This window comes from Zalophus californianus, chromosome 13, assembly GCF_009762305.2.
Source record: "Zalophus californianus isolate mZalCal1 chromosome 13, mZalCal1.pri.v2, whole genome shotgun sequence".
NCBI classification, from domain to species: Eukaryota; Metazoa; Chordata; class Mammalia; order Carnivora; family Otariidae; genus Zalophus; species Zalophus californianus.
Window position 1 is genome coordinate 50865249 of NC_045607.1, and position 10888 is coordinate 50876136.

Genomic DNA, 10888 nt, shown 5'->3' on the forward strand with positions numbered 1-10888 from the left:
TTTTTTAAAAAAACATTTTTAGGGCACCTGGGTGGCTCAGTCGTTAAGCGTCTGCTTTCAGCTCAGGTCATGATCCCAGGGTCCTGGGATCGAGCCCCGGGCTCCCTGCTCAGCCAGGAGCCTGCTTCTCTCTCTCCCACTCCCCCTGCTTGTGTTGTCTCTCTCACTGTATCTCTTTCTGTCAAATAAATAAATAAAATTTCGAAAAAAAAATTTTTATTTTCATTTTTAGAGTCATAGTCTATCCCTTCATAGTAGTTACATTTATTTTTGGCATATATACGCAAGTTGTTCTCTCTTTAAAATTTTGAGATATAGTTTCTTCTAACAGATCAAAATATACCCTAAATCACTAGTGTATGGCTTTGTTCTAGTCTCCTGCCTGATCACATCTCTCCCTTTTTTTTCTTTTTTTTTAATCTTCCTCTTTCTTTTTTCAAACTTCTTATCAATTCCTTCTAGAAAATCTTTTATAATTTTCATCGTTACAGTCATATTCCATCCCTTCATTGTATCAACCCTTATTTTGTACATATATGTCTTTCTTTAAAATTTTAGGAGGCACTTTCTTCTAACAGACCAAAACACACCCAAATTCTAGTGTGTGGCACTGATCTATGCACTAGCCTGATCATATTTGATCATACTCTGTTTTTTTTTTTTCTCTTTTTGTTTGTTTTTATCTTTATCTTTTTCTTTTTTTTCTCTCTTTCCCTTTCTTTTCCCCTGGTTTCAGGTCTTTCCTGATTCGTTTAGAGTATATTTTCTGGGGACATTGTTAACCTGTTAGCATTTTGTTCTCCCATTCATCTGTTTTCCTCTGGACAAAAGGACCAGATGAAAAAAATCACCTCAGCAAAAAGAACAAGAGGTAGTACCGTCTGCCAGGGACCTACTCAATATGGACATTAGTATGATGTCGGACCTAGAGTTCAGAATCATGATTTTAAAGATACTAGCTGGGCTTGAAAAAAGCATGAAAGTTATCAGAGAGAACCTTCTTGGAGAAATAAAAGAACTAAAATCTAACCAACTGGAAATCAAAAAGGCTATTCATGAGGTGCAATCAAAAATGGGGGCACTAACTGCTAGGATAAATGAGGCAGAAGAGAGAATTAGCGATATAGAAGACCAAATGATAGAAAATAAAGAAGCTGAGAAAAAGAGAGAGAAACAACTACTGGATCACGAGGGCAGAATTCGAGAGATAAGCAATACGATAAGACAAAACAACATTAGAATAATTGGGATCCCAGAAGAAGAAGAAAGAGAGAGAGGAGCAGAAGGTATACTGGAGCAAATTATAGCAGAGAACTTCCCTAATGTGGGGAAAGAAACAGGCATCAAAATCCAGGAGGCACAGAGAACCCCTCTCAAAATCAATAAAAATAGGTCAACACCCCGACATCTAAGAGTAAAAATTACGAGTCTCAGAGCCAAAGAGAAAATCTTGAAAGCAGCTTGGGACAAGAGGTCTGTAACCTACAATGGTGGAAACATTAGATTGGCAACAGACCTATCCACAGAGACCTGGCAGACCAGAAAGGACTGGCATGATATATTCAGAGCACTAAACGAGAAAAATATGCAGCCAAGAATACTATATCCAGCTAGGCTGTCACTGAAAATAGAAGGAGAGATAAAAACTTCCAGGACACACAAAAACTAAAGAACTTTGCAAACATGAAACCAGCCCTACAAGAAATATTGAAAGGGGTCCTCTAAGCAAAGAGAGAGCCTAAAAGCAACATAGACCAGAAAGGAACACAGACAATAAACAGTAACAGTCACCTTACAGGCAATACAATGGCACTAAATTCATATCTTTCAATAGTTACCCTGAATGTAAATGGGCTAACTGCCCCAATCAAAAGACACAGGCTATCAGATTGGATTAAAAAATAAGACACATCAATATGCTGTCTGCAAGAGACTCGTTTTAGACCCAAAGACACCCCCACATTGAAAGTGAGGGAGTGGAAAACCATTTACCCTGCTAATGGACACCAAAAGAAAGCTGGGGTGGCAATCCTTATATCAGACAAATTAGATTTTAAAACAAAGACTGTAATAAGAGATGAGGAAGGACACTATATCCTACTTAAAGGGTCTATCCAACAAGAAGATCGAACAATTGTAAATATCTATGCCCCTAACATGGGAGCAGCCAATTATATAAGGCAATTAATAACAAAAGCAAAGAAACACATTGACAACAATACAATAATAGTGGGGGACTTTAACCCCCTCAGTGAAATGGACAGATCATCTAGGCAAAAGATCAACAAGGAAATAAGGACATTAAATGACACAGTGGACCAATTGGACTTCATGGACATATTCAGAACATTCCATCCCAAAGCAATAGAATACACATTCTTCTCTAGTGCCCATGGAACATTCTTCAGAATAGATCACATCCTAGGTCACAAATCAGGTCTCAACTGGTACCAAAAGATTAGGATTATTCCCTGCATATTGTCAAACCACAGTGCTTTGAAACTAGAACTCAATCACAAGAGGAAAGTCGGAAAGAACTCAAATACATGGAGGCTAAAGAGCAGCCTACTAAAGAATGAATGGGTCAACCACAAATTAAAGAAGAATTAAAAAAATTCATGGAAACAATGAAAATGAAAACACAACTGTTCAAAATCTTTGGGATGCAGCAAAGGCAGTCCTAAGAGGAAAGTACAAAGCAATACAAGCCTTTCTCAAGAAACAAGAAAGGTCTCAAATACGCAACCTAACCCTACACCTAAAGGAGCTGGAGAAAAACAGCAAATAAAGCCTAAACCCAGCAGGAGAAGAGAAATAATAAAGATCAGAGCAGAAATCAATGAAATAGAAACCAAAAGAACAGTAGAACAGATCAACGAAACTAGGAGCTGGTTCTTTGAAAGAATTAACAAGATTGATAAACCCCTGGCCAGACTGATCAAAAAGAGAAATGACCCAAATCAACAAAATCATGACTGAAAGAGGAGAGATCACAACCAACATCAAAGAAATACAAACAATTATAAGAACATATTATGAGCAACTCTATGCCAGCAAATTAGATAACCTGGAAGAAATGGATGCATTCCTAGAAAGGTATCAACTCCCAAAATTGAACCAGGAAGAAATAGAAAACCCGAACAGACCTATAACCACTAAGGAAATTGAAGCAGTCATCAAAAATCTCCCAACAAACAAAAGCCCAGGGCCAGATGGCTTCCCAGGGGAATTCTACCAAACATCTAAGGAAGAATTAATACCTATGCTCCTGAAACTGTTCCAAAAAATAGAAATGGAAGGAAAACTTCCAAACTCATTTTATGAGGCCAGCATTACCTTGATCCCAAAACCAAAGACCCCATCAAAAAGAATTACAGACCAATATCCTTGATGAACATGGATGCCAAAATTCTCACCAAAATACTAGCCAATAGGATCCAACAGTACATTAAAAGGATTATTCACCATGACCAAGTGGGATTTATCCCTGGCCTGCAAGGTTGGTTCAACATCCGCAAATCAATCAACGTGATACAATATATTAACAAAAGAAAGAACAAGAATCATATGATCCTCTCAATAGATGCAGAAAAAGCATTTGGGAAAGTACAGCATCCTTTCTTGATCAAAACTCTTCAGAGTCTAGGGATAGAGGGTACATACCTCAATATCATAAAAGCCATCTATGAAAAACCTACAACGAATATCATTCTCAATGGGGAAAAGCTGAGAGCTTTCCCCCTAAGGTCAGGAACGTGGCAGGGATGTCCACTGTCACCACTGCTATTCAACATAGTATTAGAAGTCCTAGCCACAGCAATCAGACAACAAAAAGAAATCAAAGGCATCCAAATCGGCAAAGAGGAAGTCAAACTCTCACTGTTTGCAGATGATGATACTTTATGTGGAAAACCCAAAAGACTCCACCCCAAAACTGCTAGAACTCATACAGGAATTCAGTAAAGTGGCAGGATAGAAAATCAATGCACAGAAATCAGTGGCATTCCTATACCCCAACAAAAAGACAGAAGAGAGACAAATTAAGGACTCGATCCCATTTACAATTGCACCCAAAACCATAAGATACCTAGGAATAAATCTAACCAAAGAGGCAAAGGATCTGTACTCAGAAAACTATAAAATACTCATGAAAGAAATTGAGGAAGACACAAAGAAATGGAAAAGCGTTCCATGCTCCTGGATTGGAAGAACAAACATTATGAAGATGTCAATGTTACCTAGAGCAATCTACACATTCAATGCAATCCTCATCAAAATACCATGCACTGTTTTCAAAGAAATGGAACAAATAATCCTAAAATTTGTATGGAACCAGAAGAGACCCCGAATAGCCAGAGGAATGTTGAAAAAGAAAAGCAAAGCTGGCGGCATCACAATTCTGGACTTCCAGCTCTACTACAAAGCTGTCATCGTCAAGACAGTATCGTACTGGCCCAAAAACAGACACATAGATCAATGGAACAGAATCGAGAGCCCAGAAATGGACCCTCAACTCTATAGTCCACTCATCTTTGACAAAACAGGAAAGAATGTCCAGTGGAAAAAAGACAGTCTCTTCAACAAATGGTGTTGGGAAAATTGAACAGCCACATGTAGAAGAATGAAACTGGACCATTTCCTTACACCATGCACAAAAATACACTCCAAATGGTTGAAAGACCTAAATGTGAGACAGGAGTCCATCAAAATCCTAAAGGAGAACACAGGCAGCAACCTCTTTGACCTCAGCCGCAGCAACTTCTTCCTAGAAACATCGTCATAGGCAAGGGAAGCAAGGGCAAAAATAAACTATTGGGACCTCATCAAGATAAAAAGCTTCTGCACATGAAAAGAAACAGTCAACAAAACCAAAAGACAACCAACAGAATGGGAGAAGATATTTGCAAATGACATGTCAGATAAAGGACTAGTATCCAAAATCTATAAAGAACTTATCAAAGTCAACACCCAAAGAACAAATAATCCAATCAACAAATGGGCAGAAGACATGAACAGACATTTTTCTAAAGAAGACATCCAAATGGCCAACGGACACATGAAAAAGTGGTCAGCATCGCATGGCATCAGGGAAATCCAAATCATAACCTCAATGAGATACCACCTCACACCAGTCAGAATGGTTAAAATTAACAAGTCAGGAAACAACAGATGTTGGTGGGGATGCGGAGAAAGGGGAACCCTCCTACACTGTTGGTGGGAATACAAGCTGGTGCAGCCACTCTGGAAAACAGGATGGAGGTTCCTCAAAAAGTTGAAAATAGAGCTACCGTATGATCCAGCAATTGCACTACTGGGTATTTACCACAAAGATACAACTGTGGGGATCTGAAGGGGTACGTGCACCCCAATATTTATAGCAGCAATGTCCACAATAGCCAAACTGTGGAAAGAGCCAAGATGTCCATCGATAGATGAATGGATAAAGAAGAAGTGGTATATATACACAATGGAATATTATGCAGCCACCAAAAGGAATGAGATCTTGCCATTTGCAATGACGTGGATGGAACTGGAGGGCATTATGCTGAGTGAAATAAGTCAATCAGAGAAAGACATGTATCATATGATCTCACTGATATGAGGAATTCTTAATCTCAGGAAACAAACTGAGGGTTGCTGGAGTGTTGGGGGGGTGGGAGGGATGGGGTGGCTGGGTGATAGACATTCGGGAGGGTATGGGTTATGGTGAGCGCTGTGAATTGTGCAAGACTGTTGAATCACAGATCTGTACCTCTGAAACAAATAATGCAATATATGTTAAGAAAAATAAAGAAGAAGGTAGCAGGAGGGGAAGAATGAATGGGAGTAAATTGTAGGGGGAGACAAACCATGATAGACGATGGACTCTGAAAAACAAACTGAGGGTTCTAGAGGGGAGGGTGGTGGGGGGATGGGTTAGCCTGGTGATGGGTATTAAAGAGGGCACGTTCTGCATGGAGCACTGGGTATTATGCCCAAACAATGAATCATGGAACAGTACATCAAAAACTAATGATGTGGGCGCCTGGGTGGCTCAGTTGGTTAAGCGACTGCCTTCGGCTCAGGTCATGATCCTGGAGTCCCGGGATCGAGTCCCACATCGGGCTCCCTGCTCGGCAGGGAGTCTGCTTCTCCCTCTGACCCTCTTCCTTCTCGTGCTCTCTATCTCTCATTCTCTCTCTCTCAAATAAATAAATAAAATCTTAAAAAAAAAAAACTAATGATGTAATGTATGCTGATTAACATAACAGTAAAAAAATTTAAAGGAAAACAAAAACAAAAAAACAAAAACAAAAACAATAGCTATATTTGGCTAAAGCACCTCAAAACTGTAAAATCCAGAAGACCATAGTAACCCTAAAAACAACAAAACCAAAGCAAAAATACCTCCTTGGCCCTCAAAAGTGGTTGCAAAGACAAAAATTCATAGTTTGAAAATCAATAAAGGGAAGAAATGAATATTTAGTCTGACATTCGTATGTGAATTGTATTTCATTGTACCTTAAAGGTTGATGAAAGTCCTATGAAAAATAATTTATTTAACAAATACAAAATGAAGGACATATTAGATCATTATTTTGAAACTCGATATGAAATCATACATGTGGACAATAATCATGAATATATGAGAAAACCATTAGGTAAAGAATGATGGAGAACTTGACAACAGAGGAATTGGGCTGACTCCACCTGAGTCCACGGATCAATCTTAACATCATTAAGTTTGAGACAATAGGATATTTTATACCTCACAATCGGATGCAATAGGAAGGAGAAAGCACCACCTCTGAAGTACTCCTGACTAAAATATTGAACCTAAGTTCAATAGTGCTTCTAAATCTCAATTTCAGCTTACGGGAAAACTGGGGGCTAGAAGAGTACATGAAATGACACCATGAAGAAGCAATGAGCCAAATTCAGACTGCAGAACATTCTAGGACAAATAACCCAAATTTCCTAACACATCCACAACCTGAAAGAGAGAGAGAGAGAGAGAGAGAGAGAGAGAGAGAGAGAGAGAATGTGTGTGTGTGTGGAACTGTTATAGAACAGAGAAGACTTATAAGACATAATCATGATATACAATTTGTAATGTATGGGTCTTATTTAAATAATAATTTGGAAGGGAACACAATAATGTAAAAAGATACTTTTGAGAATCTGCTGGCAGTATGAATATAAAATAGCTGCTAGCTTATAAAAGAATTCCCATTAATTCTGTTGGATGCCCCTTTTAGAGGGGAGGGGGTGGGAGGATGGGTTAGCCTGGTGATGGGTATTAAAGAGGGCACGTTCTGCATGGAGCACTGGGTGTTATACGCAAACAATGAATCATGGAACACTACATCAAAAACTAATGATGTAATGTATGGTGATTAACATAACATAATAAAAAAACCCAAAAAACTAATGATGTAATGTATGGTGATTAACATAACATAATAATAAAAAAATAGAAATAGATCAAGGTAATAAAAAAATTCTGTTGGATGCAATAATGGAATAGTTGTTATATGTTTTAACAATACCTTATCATTAATGATGCACACTGAAATATTTAGGGGTGAAATGACATGATGGCTGATATTTGCCTTTAAGAATCCACTCTAAGAAAACAAATTGGTGTTGAGAGGGGATAAACAAAGCAACAATAGCAAAATGTTCATAATTGTTGAAGCTAAGCGGTAATAACATTGGGATATATTTTACTATTCTCTCATTTTAGTGATATTTGAACCTTCTTGTAATAAGTCCAGAAATTTTCAAAGGTAGTATAATCAAGTTGAACCGACTAAAAAATTATAAGATTTGACCAACTTTGGAAAATCTACCAATGTAATTTAGAACATGAATAGATGAAAAGATTCAAATAGCTCATTAGATCCAGGTATAATCATTAAAAAAATTCAATAGCTATTCATAATAAAATACCTCAACTACAGATAGAAGGAAAATTGTCTAATGTAATAAAGGGCAGCTATAAAAAGGTACATTAGCCATCAAACTCATTATTGAAATATTAAAAGTATTGCATTTAAACTCAGGAGAGGATAGCATAAGTACTTTTATTATAATATATGTTCTAGACAGTAAAATTTGAAAAGAATAAAAGCTACATACAGGAATTGGAAAGAAACAAATCCTCATTGTTTATATGTATACGTTATCTCTCTCTACTTAGAAAACCTTAAAATTGGCTACCTCAGGTACTGAGAGTACAGGAAAAAAACATGTTTAAACTGGCATGTTGCAGAAAATTGGTAATAAATTTTAAACCCTGTATTATAAATATCTTCCTGTTTCATTAAACATTAATCTATAGATTAATGGCTGTAAAACATGCAAATGGAAGTATTTGATTAGACTTGCAATTTTAAAAATTAGGTTTGTGGAATCTTAGGCAAGTTTCTTGTTTCTCTGACTCTTAAGTCTCCCTATCTATAAAATAAATTTATGTATTACCTGATCATTAGGATCTTTATAGTTCTAACTTCATGTGATCCTAATTAATTAAAAGAATTAAAAATGTATGTTTTGCGTTATCACAGCAAACCCATAGTACTCCTACAAAAAGTGCTTTATCACTCATTTAAAGTTATTATATGTGATCCTTTATTATATTTTACTCTTGAAAGGTTTAAGTTCAGTTTGCACAATTAGGTATAAAGCTGCATCATGGTAGAAATGTATGTCTGCCAAATTCTTGTTTCTTCTTATGCCTAGCCAATTACCTGACAACATTCGATGCCTAGTACATGGCTGTTGGAATAAAATTAAAAAGCGTTATGGGTAGTAATGAAGATGGTTGTGATATTTGAAAGCTGAAAGGTGGAAACATGAGGTTGCGTATCTAGGAAAGAACTGAACACAACTATGTTTCAATAATTTTTAAATAATTTTTTCTTTCGTATCTTTCTCTTCCATTGCACTGTAAGTTTGAGCATGGCAGGGACCATGGTTACCTCGCCCACACTGTATTAACAGGACCTAGTATGATGACTGGTACACAGTAGATACTTAGTATACTTCTTAAATGAAAGGATGTATTCCCCCGTGTTTCTAGAATTTATTTTCCAGCCATAACCTGTGAAAAGTACACTCACATTTTAATTGATAAAACCACCAAGATGTACGTTGTAGAAATTCAGCATATATCCTATATACGTGTAAAACATAAAAACAGGTTCCAGTCTTTTTCATCTGAACTGAGAAGTTCCCTACAATAGTTTTGTCTTCCCCAGTTACAGTTGGCTCTTTTCATAGCCTAGTTGCTGGAAATAGTCAACATTCCCTAATACCCTTGATATGATACCTTGATTATTCTTCTCTGGCATCCTCTTCTGTTCTCCTCTTCTCAGCCACAGGGGAGCAAATACTACTTTCACTCCCTGACTTCCTATTCACACCCCAAAACTTTATAATAATGTTTCTACTTCTCTTCACGGATCCTCACTAAAGTTATTAAGGATCTCTGGGTTTTAATTCAGTGGATACATTTCAGTCTTTTTCTTACTTGATCTCTTAGCTGTATTTGACACTGTTGCCACTCCTTCTTCCTGAAATTCTTTCCTCCATTAATTTCTAAAACATTAATTTCCTCTGGTTTTCCACCTACTTCTCAGCTGCTACTTCTCATTCTCCTTCTCCTTCATGAGTTTTTCATCCGTAATTTCTCTGAAATCACCCTTAGTTCTCTTCTCTCACCGTATTCTGCATTCAATTGTTTCCTTTATAATAAAAAGGGCTGTATCTATCCTTCCAGCTCAGCTCTTTTCCTTCAGTTCTAGATTATAAATGGGCCACTCTCTCTCATACTTTTGTGTCTGCACACATTCTCTTTCTTCTGCCTGGATCAATTCCCTCTGTTTGTTCATGTGGCAAATTTTTATTCATCCTTCAAGTAAGTCAAAGCCTTATCTCCTCTGTGAAGCTCTTCTCCACTTTCTTAGGCAGGTTTGAATTTCTTCCTCTGCCCTTCCTGTACTTTGTATACACTTTAATTAAAGCAATTATCTTCTTGTTTAACTGTTTTGATATGGCCTCTCCTGGGTGGCAAAGTGCCATTGAGATGGGTTTCAATTTCCATCTTTGTAGTCGCAGTACTTCAGGCAAAGCTTGATACCTAGTAGGAACTCAATAACTATGTTTGTTGGGTGAATAAAGAAATCTTTTGTTGTTTTAAACCTGTTTTTCACATTCATTCTCAAATTCAATCCTCACAGCCTTCTGAAGGCTGTTATGACTCCTATTTTACAAATGATGAAAAACAAAATGTTTTCACGAGCACACCGTTATTAAATGGCAGACTAAGGACATGAACCCAAACCTTCCCTCTATGTTTAGGGGTATAGGCACTGTACTGGGGCAAAATGCAATTAAATAGTTTGAATAGAATACATCTGATACTAATGTTAACAATACTGATTATTTAATCAGTTAAACACTATTAATTAATGGTAACAGGTGAATAGTTTTCCATCAAAGTGGAAAATATTCCTAATAACAATGAGGCCCACCATTTTACTTTTACTTTGGTGAGCAAGTTCTTTGAACAGGGTATTCTTCGCCCAAAGCTACAAGATTTCTCTTTTTGTCATACTTTTGGAAATGGAAAACGGGATTGTGCTGAAGACCTGAACCTTCATGAGTTGGCAAAGAAGAGATGTATTTGTGGGGCAGTATCTAAAACACGGTTGGATTGTTTTCAATCTGCATGTTTTGCCAATTTGATAATGGACATATAATTTGTTCAAAATTTAACATCGCAAACAAGAGCTAAATAATCTGGTTTAAAGATATTTATGATAAATTAGTTGGGTAACTTCTCTGTAAGTTTCTCGGCTTATAATCCCTTAAAGAAAGCAGAAACATTTTCCAAAAGTTGTTG